Source organism: Ursus maritimus, unplaced genomic scaffold (genome assembly GCF_017311325.1).
Source record: "Ursus maritimus isolate PB19 unplaced genomic scaffold, ASM1731132v1 scaffold_30, whole genome shotgun sequence".
Classification (NCBI taxonomy): Eukaryota; Metazoa; Chordata; class Mammalia; order Carnivora; family Ursidae; genus Ursus; species Ursus maritimus.
Genome location: NW_024425564.1, coordinates 32,367,072 through 32,385,254, shown reverse-complemented (window position 1 = coordinate 32,385,254; position 18,183 = coordinate 32,367,072). Strand labels below are relative to the sequence as shown.

General features: G+C 38.9%; 1 long non-coding RNA gene across 11 annotated transcripts in view; it reads right to left on the bottom strand.

Moving 5' to 3' along the window:
• The window catches only part of LOC103678386, a 99,547-nt gene that overhangs the window by 12,624 nt on the left and 68,740 nt on the right, over window positions 1-18,183 (bottom strand). For 8 of the 11 annotated variants that reach the window (XR_005838828.1, XR_005838829.1, XR_005838822.1 and 5 more), the window contains 4 exons: window positions 17,148-17,235; window positions 15,775-15,874; window positions 14,769-14,833; window positions 13,915-14,067 (listed from right to left, as the gene is read on the bottom strand). This is a non-coding gene — a long non-coding RNA (uncharacterized LOC103678386). Of the gene's footprint in view, window positions 1-7,631; window positions 7,736-13,914; window positions 14,068-14,768; window positions 14,834-15,774; window positions 15,875-17,147; window positions 17,236-18,183 lie in introns of all 11 variants that reach the window. The other 3 variants (XR_005838827.1, XR_005838821.1, XR_005838830.1) reach the window with 3 other exon arrangements.

Genomic DNA, 18,183 nt, shown 5'->3' with positions numbered 1-18,183 from the left:
TCAAGGATTATGTATTTTCAAATTTCAAGTGGTGGAAAGTACTCTGACAGACGAGGCCCCCCATCAACCGGGCTCCTGGGTCAGCCCGGCCCCAGTCATAATCAACTCTTTGTATAAAGAGGCGAGATGGGATTTCTTCTCAGAAATCTTAAGGTCTTCACAGTTCTATTAAATGGGAAGAAAATGGATACTTTGCAATTTGCAAAAAGAAGTATCACTGCACATAAATACCCCCAAGGGTGCTGTGGGGAGCAGCCAGCGTCCCCGGGGGCCTCCCTTGTGAGAAAGGGGTCCAGGGAGGCCAGGACCTACTGAGGGTGGCAGGGGCCTATGCCTGGGTTTTGGATGGCATAAGAATTTAGAAATCTCATTATCAGTATCCAGAAACTACCTGGCCTTCAAATATCATTCAATGTTCTTCTCTTCTCCTAAGTAACCCTCAAGTCTCATGCTCTGTTCCCTCAACACAGGTGAACCTCTCACCTAAAATAATCATGATTTATTTTGTAGTACTATGTGGTACAGCACTACGTACACGTAGCAGCAAGGATTCCGTCAGAAAAGCAGAGCCAGTGGATATATAGGAGAGATTTACTGTGAGGAAGTGGTTTATGCCCCTGCAGGGGGGCTGGCTGGGCAGGTCTGATACCCCCAGGGCCTGTGGTTGGGAAGCCAAGTGGACACATCGAAAAGACCATCACAGTCTATAGATGTGTGGGGCACTACTCTAAGGATCTCATCTAGTCCCTCATTTATGTATCTCACAAAAACCCGAGGAGGAAACCGAGGTACAGAGTGATGGAGTGAATTGTTCAAGATGGTATAACAAACACTGCCCCAGCATTGGAGGCCAGGTGATCTCGTTCCAGAGACGACGCTTAAACCATGACTTTGCTGTCTTTAGATTTAAGCTTCCCAGACCCTTTAAAAAACATTTTCTAGAATGTTGTGTTGTCAAGGGACCATTGCTTTTCCTATCAAAATTACTCTTACCATACTCCAGAATACACTCGGACTCCTTTGTTTACAACGTTACCATTCTTTAACGCAAGGATGTTTCTGCCGCTAGGGTCCGGCTTACCCTCACAATTAGTAACAGTAGATATATATTATCTAGTAACATAGTATCTAGTAACAGTAGATACATATTAAATTACTAAGTAATTTTGTTTAATACTTAGCAGCGCAATCCATTTTATAATCCATTTTATAGATGGAACAGCAAAGGCTCAGTTAATTCAAAGGTCTTCCTAAGCTGACACACCTAGTGACAGCTAGAAATGTTTCCTTATGTGTTTAAGTCAGATCAAATTTCTACAAGCCACATCAAATTTCTGTTTGCTGCTTGGAGATGGGAGCAGACAACAAAAACAAATCTGGAAAGAAAAAAAAAAAGAGTGAAGTAAGATGCAAGTTCATAAATAGACTGGAAATATTTGGGAAATTAATCATTTCATATAGGATTTTTTTTCCCCCGAGTAACTGCCGAGGAGAAGAAAAAAAAAAAATCTTTCATTTGTGTCAAACTCAGTGGTGGTGTGACGGCCACACTTGGCGTGTTTTTCCAAGCTGTCAAGGGCATGAGGAGCTGGGCTGTACTTGCCCGTCCTGCTGACCTTCACAAGCCCATAAGGAAAAGACTGGAGAGGGCAGGTGTGAGGGCTCCTGAATACGTTTACCAACCAGAGGGAACTGCTTCTACAATCCTGCCAAGTTGACTTCTGTTAAAAATCCCAGCAACATCCCAGCTGTCCTGACCCTGGGGTGCACACACAACCAAGGAGGCTTGTTTGCAAGATGTCACCCCCCCAACCTGTCACTTAGAAGACTTGTCACCTTCTCCATCCCCCATTGAATCCTCACTGAGGAACATTTCATTCTCCAGATTGCTGCTTCAGGAGATAGAAAAATAAAATAAAACAGCCGCAGGGAAGGTACAGGTTTATAACTTATAAAATTCCTACCAGTCAATTGCCTCTTGCTTGCTTGCTTTTTTCTTCTTTCTTTCGAAATTATTTCACATTATTAAATATTTTAAATGCACAAAGTAGTGGCTATCTAGGTACCTACCCCTGAGACTAAACAGATGTTGACAAGTTTTAGCTTATTTGCTTTAGATCATTTAAAAGATAGAAAACATTACTGTATTAGCACATACCTCACTCCCTACCTCTTCCTATCTCTTGTTCCCTAGACCATTATCTTGACATTGCTGCACATCTCTCCCATTTACATCTCTGTGCTCATAACATGTGTCTTTCAGTCCGTTAATCCATCTATCCATCCCTCATCTACATACCCAGATGATTCTGAGTCTTTAACATTACAAACATTTGACGTCTTCTATGTATCTTTTTGTAATTAATTTCTCTTCCTTAATGCTATGTTTTTAAGATTTGCATATGATGGTCGTTATAATGTAGTTCAATTATTCTCTTTTTGTTTGTTGGATTTTTTGTGCACTTAGAAACAGCAATGCAATAACCCTCACTTCACGACTTCCTGTGAGGCCGTGTTGGAGTTTCAAGAGGGAGAATATCCAGTAGTAGAATGATTGAGTCATTTGGTATGTGTATCTTGCTTTTTTTTTTTTTAAGATAGCCACATTGCTTTCTAAAATGGTGGTACTGATTTATGTCCCTACAGGGATGTGTGGGCAGTGTTGCCATGAATAGCAGAATCATAGGAGACACCACTCCTTATAAAGGAAGCGATGATTGGCACCCTCAGAAGTGAAGCAAATTTGCAGTCCTTTGTATAGGAACTCTTTACTCCTGCTGTCCTCACCAGGACATGTTGTTACCACATGCAATATCTGCTTTGCCAATTTATAACAATTGCCATCGTTTTTCGTATGTTTGTTTACATTTCCTTAATCAGCGGAAAAGTTGAGTATCTTCTCATATGTTCATTTGGTAATTTTGACTTCCTCTATCATGAATTGCTTTTTTTTTTTTCCTCTCTCTATTGGGTTCTCTTTCTTTCTATTTATAGGATTTACTTACCAGTTCAGGGTACTAAGCCCCTGTTATCTATTTCTATGCACGGCAATATTTATTCCCTTTTGTGCTTTGCTTCATGTACCTTTTGCCTAATAGAAATTTTAAATTCTAATGTAATCAGACATATCAATCTTTACTTTTACGTGTTGTGCTGTTCATGTTTCCATAAGAAATCTATCCCAACTCAGATATAATAAAGGATTTAGGGGTTTTTTTGTTTTTTTTTTTTTTTTTTTTTTACTGTTTTTGTAACTGTGTTTATAGTTTTGTTCTTCATACTTGGTCATTGATCTTCATTAATGAATAGTATATGAAAGAGACTTCACTTTATCTTTTTCCATATGCATAAGCAGTGGGTCTAACACTGTTTATTGAATAGTCTCTTTTTCCAATACTAGATAATACTACTTGAGTTTCTATGTTCTCTTTCTACCTTTTCTATTCTGTTCCATTAATATTTCTTCTATTCCTGAACTATGGCTATAACGATTATAGCTTTCCAATAACTCTTTTTTTTTTTAAGATCTATTTACTCATTTTAGAGATGGCAAAGGGGCAGAGGGAGAGGGAGAGAATCCCAGGCAGACTCTGTGCTGACCATGGAGCCCAACGCAGAGCTCGATCCCATGACCCCGGGGTCACCACCCAAGCTGAAACCAAGAGTTGGCTGCTCAACCAACTGAGCCACCCAGATGCGCCACTTCTTTTTTAATTGAGATACGATTGACATATAACACGATATTAGTCTTAGGTGTACTGCATAATAATTTGAGGCATGTATTGTTAAATGCTCAGCACAAAAATCTAGTTATTATAGACCTCATAGTATATGTGATAACTCTTTATATTTTCCGTTTGAAATTTTCAATAAATTGAGTTCCATGAAGAAGCTCATTAGTAATCTAATAGAAATGACATTGAATAATGGGTTAATTGTAGACAAATTCCCTTCTTTACAATGATGTTGGAACTTCCCCTTTTCAAACACAGTATATCCTCTATTATTCAGGCTTTCCCTTGCAAGCATCATTAAAGGTTGTAATTTTTGTCATGAGCTTATATCTATCGTTGGGTTTATTTCTGTATGCTTGTAATTTTTTTCTATTTAAAAGTTACATTTTAACTGTTTAGTTTCAAATAATCACAGATTCACAGGATGTTGCAAAAACAGTACAGAGGGGGTCCCAGGTACCCACCACGTTGCCTCAATAGTACTTTCTTCCATAACTATAGTATGATATCAAAGCCAGGAGAGGGACTTGGGTTCAATCTGCAGATCTTATTCAGATTTCACCACTGTACATGAACTTGTGTGTGTGTGTGTGTGTGTGTGTGTGTATGCATGTGTGCACCTCTGAGCAACTTTATCACATGTGTAGACTCGTGTAAAAGCCACCACAGTCAAGATACAGACTGCTCAATTACTGCAAAGATCCATTCCGCTATCCCTTTATAGTGATACACTGTCCTCCCACCCTAACGACTGACCATCACTACTCTATTCTCTGTATAATTTTGTCATTTTGAGAGTAATATAAAAATAAAATTCTTTTTAATATAGGTAATCATTTTGAGATTGGCCTTTTTGCACCCAGAATAAGTCCCTTGAAATCTATGTAAATTTTCATGCGTATCAATATTTTATTCTTTCTTTTTTTATTGCTAAGTAGTATTCCAATGCAAGAGTGAACCTCAGTTTACTTAACCATTCATCCCCTGAAGGACCTTCATGCTGTTCCAGTTTGGGGTTATTATGAATGAAGCCACTGTGAACATTTGTGTACAGGTTTTTACGTGAACATATTTAATCCATTCTCAGGAGTGCACTTGCTACGTCACATGTTAGTTACAGATATAGGTTTGTAAGAAACCTTTATAGGCTTTCCAGTGATGATACCATTTTACATTCCCACCAGCAATTCATGAGAGATCCAATTTCTCCACATCCTTACCAGTTTTGCTGTTTTCATTTTTTTTTTAATCGTAGCTATTCTGATGAGTGTGTTGTGATCTTTCATTGTGGTTTTAATTTGTATTTCTCTAATGGCTAATGATGAGTATCTTTTTTTGTGCTCGGTTGCCAACTGTACATCTTCTTAAGTGAAATAGTCTGCCCAATATTTTATGTGTCTTCTAATTAGATCATTTGTTTTACTGTTCAGTTTTGAGAGTTTTTAATATATTCTAGACATTCCTCATTTGTCAGATGTGTGCTTTGCAACATCTTCCTCCACTCTGTAGCCTGTCTTTCCATCCTCTTTATGGGGTCATTCACAATGCGAATGTTTTTGTTTTGTTTTCCAATTTCTTTTATTTTCTAGAGATTTTATTTTTAAGTCATCCCTACACACAATGTGGGGCTCAAATTCATGACCCCAAGATCAAGAGTCATATGGCCTACAAACTGAATCAGCCGGGCATCCCATATTTTTCCATTCCAACAAAATCCAATTTACCAGTTTTTCCTTTCCTGGAGTCAAACAAATCTCCACCGGTTCTAGTTCTCAAAGATTTTCTCCTCTTTTTTTTCTAGAAGTTTTATGGTTTTACATGTTAAATTTAAGCATGTGGTCCATTTAGACTTAATTTTGTACAAGGTATGATGTGAAGTTTAATCTAAAGCTTTTTTTTTTTTCTTCTGGATATCCGGTTGTTCTTGTACCATTTGTTGAAAAAGCTCTCTTTCCTCCATTGACTATCTTTCACAATTTTGTCAAAAATCAGCTTAGTACATTTTTTTGTGGGTCTGTTTTGGGGTTCTGTAGTTTGTTCCATCGATACATGGGTCTATCCCTCTGTTGATACTATACTGTCTCGCTGTTGTAGCTGAAGAGGAAGACTTAACATTGGATGGAGGGATCCTTCCCACTTTATCCTTCTTTCCAAAATAATTTTAGCTCTCTCAGCCCTGTCTTTCCATATAAAGTTTAAGAATAAGCTTGTCTACGTCCACAACCACCTTGTAGGAATATTGATAGGAATTATGTTCAATCTATAAATCATGCTGGGGACAACTGACATCTTTACTATGTCGAGTCTTCCAGTCCGTAAACACGGGATGTCTCTCCATTTATTTAGGTTTTCTTTGATTTCTTTCATATCCTTTTTCTTTCCTGACAGACTGAATGTACCCACATTGGCTATTTTTATCTGAATCTTCTTGACTGAGAGATATTGAGCACCCACATTCTTCAGTCTAAACTACAGGCAAGCAGCATACTTAAGGTGAAAGGAGAGGGGACAAAACAGAGTCACAGAAACAGTATCGATTTCCAGGAAGGTAGCAGGAACTCATACTTATTTAGATCGCCATCTTGGGCAAGTTACATAATCTTTATTTCCTTGATTTCCTCCTTTGTGATGGGGAGGCGATAGTAGAGTTCCCCATCAAGGATACTTGTGAAGATTAAATGAGAGGATACCTTTAATATTTAAAGCAGAGCTTGGTGCACCCAAACACTAGATTTCATGATTTATTTATTCACTTATGATTTTAGCTACCATTGTTATTATTCGCCAACCACTTTACATAGATTACATCACAACAATACTGTGCGGTAAACCACATTATCACCACTGAGAAAAATGAGATCTGGACATGGAAACACAAAATGGCAGAATGAGTCTGACCTGTTTGGCTTTAAAGCCCATTATTTCCCCCACCAACATTCTCAGCCCCAGTTTTTTAACCTATCCTTTGAAGAGTCATGACTTACTCTTGGTGGCCTCTAAAGTCTTTCAGATATCCAAACCAGGAGAGGAGAATGGGAAGGTCTTTAAAGAAAAAACACCTTTCTTTCTCTGTGACATGCAAAACAGCGAAGAATAGGAAATCCTTCTCTTAAGCTTAGGCTCACTCATGTGTCTCCAAAGGAATTTTAAGGCTCTTTCCCCTTGTTTGGTTCTTTAAAATAGTTTATTACTACTCTCAGCATAATTTCCCCGCCATTCACCATGGAAGTTGTAATGACTTTTATTGTAAGCATTAAATCGCTTGTCACTTGAAGACAGATGGAAGGACACTAAGAAATGAAGAAGAGAGCCTTGTCTGAAAGGGAGAGTGCATATGTAAGAAGGGGGAAGAAAGTATGACTTTTTAAAAATTAAAGATAATTCATATTTTACATTAGGAAGATTTCCATTTGAGCCAGATGTACCTTGCGTTCTCCCTCATCCTGAAGGTGCTGAATCAGGTACACCTTAAGCCCCCAAACTAGGGAAGAGCCTAGCTCTTGAGTTTCTGAAAGCTTTCCTAGAAGCTGGTCCAAAGTATGCATTAAGCCATGCCAGGAATGAAGTATCACAGCTTATGGATTTCTGTCCCCACTCTCTTCTCATACCCTGAGATGGTGGACACTTGCTGACAGCCTCCCGTTTTGTGGATCTTTCTCTGAAGTCTGCTACTTGGTTAATTCTGAACTGGGGAGATGCAGACATGTGGGCAGCAAAAACTAATCCGGGAGCCGTATGAGGATGTTCAGTCAGAATAGGGGTGAGAACACAGAGGGTATGCAGGCAGGAGGAGACGTAGTAGGTATTAGTTCAGTGGGCACCACACCAGCCACATGCAGTGACTTAACAAAAGAGAAGTGGATTAGTTACTCATATTTAGTCCAAAATAAGTCTTACTGAATAGCAGATCGCCTTGCACATGGCTATGTCTACTTGGCACTGTCTACTGTGTGGGCCCACCCTCTTCAGGTCCTTAGAGTCCTCTGAATTTCAGCAAACACCTGAGGAAAAAGGAGGGAGATTTCTTGGACACTCACCAGTTCCCTTCACACCCTCTTAGTACAGGTTAGTCCCATGGCAACACCTAACTGCTGAGGAAACCGATGAATGAGAGCTGTCATGTATCCAGGAAAAAGAGAAAGGCACTTGGGTATTTACCCCCATCATCCCTGCACAGTGAGCTCATAGAGAACCTAGTCTCAGACAGTCTTGTCCGGAAGGCAGACCAAATGCTTGGCAGTTACACAGACCTGTTCTCTAGGACTCCCGGAGGACAGAATTCCATCAAGTCAGTGTAAGGAAGGTGACATTGCTATTCACAGAAGAACTCAACTCAGGGCGAGGTGTTTTATTAAAGTGTCCCTGCTTTTCATATCTGTGAAGCACTTTCTAGGCTCAGATTGCACAGTGTTCATTCTGAGCATCTTGGCATGTTGGCTTCTCGTCATTCTTGTCTCCATTTAAATGCAATGACCACAGAGTCTGCTCTCTCATTCCCCTTTCTACAAGTTTTCCTTTTACCACCAGTCAAATTCTAAGCATTACCCTGTTTGACTTCCTTCATCGAAGTTGTCTGGATATGAAATTATTGTACCAGTGACGTATTTATTTTCTGTCTTTCCCATGGGGATATAATCTCCAAGACAGCATGGGCTCTCCCTGTTTCATACACTGGCAATGGCATTTCCTCAATAAATGATGGTTAGATGAATTAATAAAATACCTCCTTCTACTTATAAAATTACGGAAATTCCATTTCATTTTCCATGAATATATAAGAAAACAGAGAGCTACAAATATAGGCATTCCCATACCTAAGAAATGCCAGTGGTATATTAATTTATCAGTACTTTTTTTTTTAAGATTTTATTTATTTATTTGACAGAGAGAGAGACAGCCAGTGAGAGAGGGAACACAAGCAGGGAGAGTGGGAGAGGAAGAAGCAGGCTCCCAGCAGAGGAGCCTGATGTGGGGCTCGATCCCAGAACTCTGGGATCACGCCCTGAGCCAAAGATAGACACCTAACGACTGAGCCACCCAGGTGCCCAATTCATCAGTACTTCTAAAAATGTTTTCTATTTAACTGTGTCACTATGAATTCATTTCATTATAAAGCAATTCAGAGAGATTCCTTTTGAGTTCTCTGTGTCTAATACATCCACTTGAGGTATGAAAAGGCCTAAGTACAACACAAATAATTGAACATATCCAAAAAGTTATACTATGGCTAATACAGGGCAACTACAGTAAAGTTAAAAAGAAAAGGAAATGAAATAAACAGTATTTTTCCCTTCAGAATTAATTCGGTAACAAATAACTAAGCATGTCACTACCCATTCTATTGATCCAAAATCTGTAATATCACACTCTTCATTGCAAGGCCAATGTAGCATTTTTACCAGAAAAATTAAATGAAGGTATAAAGGTGGCAGTCAAGAAATACAATTAACAGTAAAAATTTTAAATCTGAATATTTGGGAGATCATTATGTATCTATCTAACTTAAGAAACAAAGAGATTTTATTGATGGATTTGTAGACAGGTTTTTTGTAACTGGAAAAAATAAAAAGCAAACCTCTAGCCTATTCAGTCTAGAACTAGGCTAGCCCATTGCTTTTCTGTGAAACATAATCTAAGGTTATAGCATCTCCTCGTTCTTTAAGATCCAGGCACCTAAAAATGTGTATTTCATCTAATGAACAGAGAAACTGTGTAAATAAATAACTTCTTATATTTGCATCCAATACAACATCTCTCTCTCTCTCTCTCTCTCTCTCTCTCAGAATACTTGTGAATTCAGGAAGTGCCTACCACAGCTTTTATACTGTCACTTTACCTATTTCATGTTTCTGCTGTTCCAGGCTTGCTAATCAGCCCAAACAGTATTGGCAGGTGCCTCCATATTCTGCAGCACGTGCAGTAAATCTCGGATGGTAGTGCCTTTATGCTTGTGTGGCTTCCATTTTATCAGCTCAAATAACTGAGTTCCAGAGGAGTAATGAATGAGGTGTCTCTCTGGCTTTGCATCCACAAACTTGAGTCCTACCAATTCCACAGACACCAAAGGCAGCACGTTCTCCTGGCTCACCATCGGCTTCCCCTCCCGGTGGGATGTCTCAGCAGCACCACTACAGCCCTACTTTTCAAAGCCAAACACTGAATTCAGGTCCCACTCTTCTGCCAACTCAATGCCTCATTGTGTAGGTAAATGAGTGGTGGGCAGGACTGTTAAAGTTTGTGTAAGGATTTAGTGAAGACTTAAAAAAAAAAAACCCAAATGTTTGGGTATTCATACATTGCTTATCTACTTCCTTTGGAAGCCAATGGGAAACCATCCAAGAAGGATTTTATATCCTTGCCAATATCGCCTGCTTTAAGTTGGGTGAAAACAGCATGTGGTCCTACTTCAATACTTACACGTTTTCAATTTTGGTCATAGTCAGAAATTGCTTTAATAAGAAAGCTTAGGAAACAGATTAGTAAATCAACTCAACTTGAAATTCGGAAAAACTTAGGTTCTGGATATAAATATAGGTATGTTCCATTTTGTCCTAAATGGACTGAATGACCAAAGTGAATAGAGGAAGAATGAAAGCAATGGCTTAGAAGTTGGAGTCTTGGTTTTACAATGATTCCTTTGATAAATCTGGGTGGGTCTTTTAGATTCTTGGTTCTTTCATTGGCAAAATTTACATATTCTAGTTAACAAGTTTTTCAAAAACATGTGAGTGCCTTATGAATATGAAATAACATTTGAAAACTGGAGAAGGTTCGTGAATTTCTCTGGGATGCACATAGTGTGCAGAAAGATCCCAAGGGGTTCACATTATCAATACATATTATCTGTAAGAGGGCCATTATCTGTATGAGTCAAATTCCTAAGTGCCTAAATTGACCAAGTGATGATCCAACATAGAAGAAAATTAGGCCATTGTATCAGAAAATAGGTCTATATTATCTTTGTGTAAACTTCTCAGACAATTTGAGTTTCTAACTCCTTACTCTCCTAGATTCTGTTGGCCTTTGAACAATGCTCAGGAATGCCTTCCTCAAACCCTGTATTATTTTACCATTCACTTGATTACATACCTACAGGGAACCCTCTAGTGTGTATATTATCAAGGTTATACTTAAAGGCTCCATACCAGCAGCACTCCTTCCTTAATTCCTAATGACATGATTTCACATATGATGGTTAGATATGTTCCTGGTTATGTTTCTGTAAGGTTCAGTCATGAGTGATTTTCATACGATTTTCCCAAAGGTCAACTGGGTGTTATTTATTGGCTGATCCCTCCCCAATAAATGTGCTGACATCTACTAATTATGTAAAATCATGTCAAGCTAAGCCTTAGACATACATATGTCCAAATAAATGCATAAAGGCATTACATAGCCTGAGCGGGAAAAACATAATAGGTAGCTATAACAACTACCATTTATTGGGTCCTTATTCTATAAAAGATACAGAGCTAAACACTTATAAGCGTAACTCCATTTTATTTTTATAGTTACCCTAAGATGCAAGACCATTACTATTCCTGTTTTACACATGAGTAAAACAGGATTCAGAGTGGTTAAATGCCTTGCCCAAAGTTGCAGAACCTGTAAGGGATAGGATGGGGGCTCCAGCTTAGGCTTCCAGAGACCATTTCCACCCGGTTGTGCTGTTACCCACATCCCTCACTATGCAAAGCCAGGAGTTTGGGATGGTGGTTCAATATTCTAATCACCCCTGACCAGACCCTGACTGTACCACCTCTTGCATACAATGACCACTTCCTAAACACTCACATTCCAGACTGACGACTCATGTTCAAGGAATCTGGACAAACCAGTACTGTGGATACAAGCCATGCCCCCAGCCCTACAAAGGAGACAGGAGCTTGTTGGGATTGTGTGGAGATTCAGAAGGCCATCTTTACCTTTTATCTACTTTATAAATCCCTTAGTTACTCCTCTTAAAAGTCCAGCTGTCTACGCTTTTTCATATAATTATTCCAATGATTTAATGTCTGAACATCAAGTGGTAATGTGGAAAACCATGTGGGTAAATTTCCAAGCACTCACAGGAATAATTGAAAAAAGTTCAGCCAGTGACTGTTTATCTTTTTTAAAAGGATACATTTCTGAGAATATGATACTTTAACTATGGTATTCAAAAATTGTAAGCAATTTCTACAGTGAAAATGTGTGCTAATTCTGCGATATAACTGTGTGTTAAGTTTTTGGAACTTTATGGAGAAATTTATGAAGTATGTATATGCTTTTTGAGTTTGTTACAAGGATGACTTTTGGTAGAATCTGCTTGTGATTTTCAAAATCTTACTTCGTTCTGGACAATGCCATGTTGTTTTTCCAAAATCCAAACCACAAATTGTTTTATCTGAGGGTAATGAGACTGGTAATTATGTTTAGGATAAAACATATGAACAAATATGTAACATCTATTAACAAGTTAATAACAACTCTATTACTAAGACCTGCTAAACCCTGGGTATAGCCAGTCTATCATTATTAACTTACTATAAGGTCAATACCATTGAGTCAACAAACTTCATTTCATTCACAGGCATGACTTGGGTTATTTGTTCTGATGGATGTAAACTTTCTCCTCTTTAGACTCAACTTTGAAGTTCAGCCAACTCTCCAAATTTCACCCAGCAAAAACTCGTTGGACAATATTTTAGTTTTGACAGGATACATATGCTTTCTGCTTACAATATCAATTAGTTATCAGTGGGAGGGACTTATCTTTACATTATTCTGTAGGAATCTGCTCACATAGTTTTCATGCTCTTTCTAATTTTAACCAGGACATGCAAAATCATTTAGCACAAACTAAGCTGGATTTCGTTAAAATGCTCAAAATTATCTGGGCACGAAACTAAAGATTTTTGTTTGGTCATTATTGGTCATGAATCTCACACACTCTGCAGCCTTTTATGGAATTGGTGACACAGTCTTTCCTCATGCTTGTTGCCGTAGAAATATACATTACACATGTTGGACAGTGCAAAACAGGAAAATGATGACACTCAATTGTTTCCTGCAAGGCCTTTTCTCAGTTTTCTGGATTTATATTTGATGATTACCACACAGAGTGCATGTGGCAGCTTCCTTCCATGAGTGCAAACAGCACTTACAGAGGGTATAAAATTAGGGAACACATCTCTCCACTGCCTCTCTTTACCTGTTTCTACTTCAATGTCCTGTGGCCAGCGGTGGTTCGAATGCAGTCTTTTATCCTGTCAGAATCTAATCAGAGGACCAAATAGCGGCTTTCACAGCAAGTCACAGACTGCAGCGGGTCACAGGCAAAATGGGCTTCTTTTGAGTTTTTCTTAAATATTACAATAATATCAAAGAATAGCTTGAGGAGAAATGATTGCATTTTGGCTCCCGTTCTTTCCGTTTTTGCTCACGTGCACTCCTCTTCATTTTGATTTTAGAGAAAAAGGCTAATTGTGCATATGTTTATTTTCTTAAGCTGCCACATGTGACTTTAAAAGAAAAATGATTTAAATTGACAGTATTCTCACATAAAATGTCAGGAAGGCTCAAAAGAGAGTTCTAGTTAAATTTTTTAAAGAAACGCTTTAACTTAGTGAAAAATGTACGTGCACACACATACCGACAGGGGAATAGGGGAACACTCTTATTTTACTCCAGCAAATGTCCTGGGAAAACATCAACTCATTCTCCAACACCCAAGTCTGGTGTATCAGCACAACTATGAAGAAGCCATAAATGTGTAAAACAAAAACTGCTCCGAGAACTAGATTATGTAGGAAACAATGTCAAAGACCAGTTTATTATGTGTATCTATCAGCAATGTGAAACGATTAGCTCCAAAATACATTTCTGAGAGAAAGCCACCCAGCTGCTGAAAGAAGACTGTGAGAACACACGAAGCCATTATCTACGGCTGTGTAATGTTCGGCAAAACACCAACCCGACGCCAGAAGCAAATTCTACACTTTACAAAATGAAGCAACAATGGACTTTCCACCAGATCTTAGTTTTTCCTAAGTAATCATTTTGGGTTACTTTGCTAGGTTTTGAAATTCTATTCTATGTCTCAAAAAAATGGCTCAAAACCTCAACGGTGAGATGAATAAATGATCAGCATGGTGTTTTTTAGATACCGCAAGACACACCCCATACCTGATGTACCTACCACAATGGAAGAGAAGCCAGCTGCGATGTCAGTAAGGACAAGGCATGCCACCAAGAAGGAAGTTATCATTTTGCAGGCTCAACTGCAGAGTGTCAGCTGGAGAGTCAACGATCCAAGATGGCATCACAGGCAAAGTAGGTCATATGCTCAAAGCTCAGAAAAAGCACAAGAACAAGGGGAAAATATTGTTTCCACTGGGTTACTCTTTCTATCTCTACGTGAATGAATGAATGAGCATGGTATCCTTGCGTGTCTGTAGACTAAGCTTTGGTTTCTTCGAGTCTATTAATAAAGACCCTACTAATTGCAGAGAGCCAGAATACATAGAACCCAAATAGTTCGAATTGGCACAAACAAGAAAGAGAATAAGAAAGCGGGTAGTTTAAACCCTCTGAGTCCAGACTGCGATGTTTTTCCTCCTCTATCAGAATATATACAGGTATCTATTTTTTATATATAGAAGTCCCATGAGACTTTGCCGTTTCTTTCCTTTCCATGCATGCCAGATACCTGTAATTTATGAAACACAGCAATGGCTTCATCAATTACATTTCCTTTCAAACTGAAGCTAAATTTGTAAAGGGAAAAAGCTTGACAAGTTCATGCTGGGGTCCCATCTCCACTTTAAAACTGAGAGAATAATTAATAGCTGAACAACAATTGCAAGAGCTCTAAAGTCATGTATATAGAAGCGTAGGAGTGTGTGTGTTAGTCCTTGGGGATCGCTGACCACTTTAATATCCATGTTCTTAGAACAGGAATTCTACCACAAAGCACCCTACTTCAAGGGTATAAAAAAAAAATCCTCTTCAAGACAATAATAATAATAATAATAATAATAATAATTGACTTACTGACGTGGTAAGTCATATAGAAATTCTTCAGGACAATTCCATGGAAATTTCCAAGGAGTGAGACTCTACAAGGAAAAGGTTATATTTTCTGGTGGAACCAAGAGAACTGGAAAATTGATTATAAATGCAAAAACTTATGCCAAGAGAATCTTGTTACAGCAAGGGGCCACAACTGGAACTCTGCTTCTGGTTCTAGTAGCAGTGGGGTGTGACCAAGACCAGGTGCCAGCAGCCAGAATTGTCTGAGGAGATGGTGCATGGGCTTCAGAGCGTGGACCAAGAGAAAATGGAGCACATTCTAGGAAAGGGGTCAGCAAGGACCAGGCTTGTGGTCCAAACAGAGGACCAGGCTGAAAAGGCAGAAGCTGGTCATAAGCCAACAGAATGCAAACCAAAGATTCCAGAGTAAATCTACCAGGAGCAGGAGACTGATCTGGAAGACTTTATAGGATGCTTTTAACCTCATGTCTGGTGGGAGCCGGTGAGCTGGTTCATCCAGCATGAGGATGCATCATCTGATCCTTCTTTCTTTCTTTCTTTTTAGTTTTATGTATGGGGAGAAAAGGAATAAAATAGATCAAAGCTTCAGGTATCTCTATGTGTGCGTGTGTCTCTGTGACACACACACACACACACACACACACACACACACACACAATTTGCAACCGTGGCTGAAATAAGAGCCAAAGCATCACAACTATAAACCCCTTCAAAGCAGGGTCTGTGGTGTGTTTTTGTTTGTTTATTTTTCTGTTTTGGTGTTTTGTTTTGTTTTAATCTTTCTATTTCCTGCAACTAACACATTTTATGCATAACAATGAATGTTTAATGAATGAAGAAGAACTTTCATCTCTTCTAATACACGGTGCTTTGCAGTTGTATTTATCCGGGATGAACAACTGTACTTAAGTACTTGATGCCAAAATAATAAAATTAATCACAATATCTTATCAGGAAGTGACCACTATTCTTTTAAATCTGCTTTTATCAAAACATAAATCCATACCTCTGCTGAAGTCACCTGGTGGAAAGGTGGAGTCCTGGGAGAGATAGGAGAGAGCCTCGTGGGGTGCACCCTGATGTGCCACATCCCGTGAGATGGTTGCCTGAGGACACACAGAAGTACGAGTCATCACACTGCATACCTACGATCTGTGCACTTGACCGTGTGTAAGTTGGACCTTCAACAGTAACACTACGCAAGCCAAAAAAAATGCACCGTTCGGTCAGATATGGAAAAAAAATCTGCTTTTATCAAAAGCATTTAATGCAGAAATAATCTGTCTCAGCTAGAAGAACATTGCAGAGGTAGATTCCTGAAAAGGTGTCTGGGGATGGGAGGCAGCAAAAGGCCTCTGGTCCTGAAGCGGACATCGCCTTCTGCAGAAGCGTGAGAAGATATGAGCTCATCATATAATAGTCAGTTTGCAGAAGAGAAACCAGTACTTCCTCGACTCTTCAGTGACGTCAGCTGAGTCCATTACATTCTCACAAACTCACCTCCTTGGATGTGCTCCAACCTCCCCCTCACTGCCTGAAAGGGTGAATTTCTGAGGGACTGTTGTGCTGTGGTTGAGCTCAGGGGGATTGCCCTGCTGTCAGGAAGACAGGCTGGCCCTCTGCATCCATTTATCAGCTTCGGGACATGCTGCCTGTTTATTTTGTGATAGCATGCTTCCCAAAGCACTGGAGATTCTCCGGGTGCTGTGGAGCCAGCGTCTGGAGGACAACATCTCGCTCCAAGTTTGTATGACAGAGCTCGGCACAGCTCCTGAGACCCAGCAGGCCTGGGGCCAAAACCCCGTTCGGCCCCTCTCCCTGCCACACACAGGAATGGAGAATGATTTGTTTAGCATTCAAATGAGTCACATAATACCAGCAGCAAAGAAAGTTTATCATGCTTTAGTTTACTTGGAAGGCATTAAGAAAAAAATTAAATAAACAAATACGGATTATTTTTATAATGAGTGCAATCTTCTTAGACTAATAGTCAGAGAAGGGCTATGGTGGTTACATGTCTAAAAATCCCAAATGGCAAAATATAATTAAAGTTAAAACTGTTGAACAAATAAACCTGTTAAATACATAATATTACCAGGCAAAATAGCTCTGTGTTTATCACTTTGCCACTGTAATTATGTTCACTGCAACTCTTCATGCATATATTAATATCTTGCTAACATTATAGAGGCTAAAACATAAATTGCAGAGCACTGAGTATAGCTTCAACCAGAAAGAGCATGGCAAAAACCCTTGTTATTAAAAAACAAAAATAAAAAAGACCTTTGGATTTAATATTACTCCTAATTGCTTTACTGAGAAGTAAAAGATTCTTCTAACTACATGTGTCCTAGTCTCAAATGAATAATCGTTATGTACCTCCACCTGGGTATCTGGTTAGAAAAGTCACAAAATTATCTCTTGCAGGTCTCCTCGAGCATAAAGCACAGAAATTGTTCGGTTGAACCTGAAAAAGGAAACACCAGGAAGTGAACTTCGGTTGTTATTCCCATGTAAAAAGAAGACAAATATTTTTAAGTAATTTTAACTAATTATCAAAGATTATGGATAAACCGTAATTGCGTAGATGTGGGCTTGAGTGGGTGTGTTAGTTATTAGAAACCAGGAGAGGTCAGGAAATTAATTCCCCTGGGGTGAAACCCTGTCTCCAAAAATAAGCAAGAAGAGGCTTTGAAATGATTTCTGAAGGCTTGACGAAATCAGTGCCAAAGGTTGCATGGGAGAAGAAAAAGAAGAAAAGATTCCTTGCAATGAATAGCAAAAGGAGGGAGAGGGTGAGGGGGTGCGGAAAGGAGAAAGACCAAGTGTCTGTAAGAACAGAGCAAATCATGAGTCTCTACCGCCTGGGTTAATAAAACACTGTTCATAACACCAAGTTACATAAACGGGGATTGGACAATTTCAATAAAAATCACAACCCTTTCAGAACAGCAACAAAAGAAACGTGACCCCTTGAAAACTACCTAATGTTAACCGATTTACTTTAATGACCATGGAATTCATTTTCACAAATTAATTTTTATGATTAGATTATCTAAGAAACAGGAGGAGTCTAGAAACAGCAGAGCCAATGAACCTCCTATGGTCATGTGACAGTTCACCATCGTCATCGCGATTCACATCGAACCATAATCAGAACCATCTTTTGGAGGAACAGTTTTCACTGTCTACATTTTATTTGGGAAATCGAGAGAATTAAATACTTTGTAAGGGAAAAATTAGTGCGTCTTTACTTAGGACCAAGAAAGTCATTACAACTTTTTTTCAAATTTCCTTCAGTTCTCTTAAAATAAATACCATGAAATGACAATTTCAGTCAATCACCATCCCTTTTTTTGCCCGTGACATAATGGTTACAATTGCCCTAACACATCCAATTTAACGGCCATTGTGC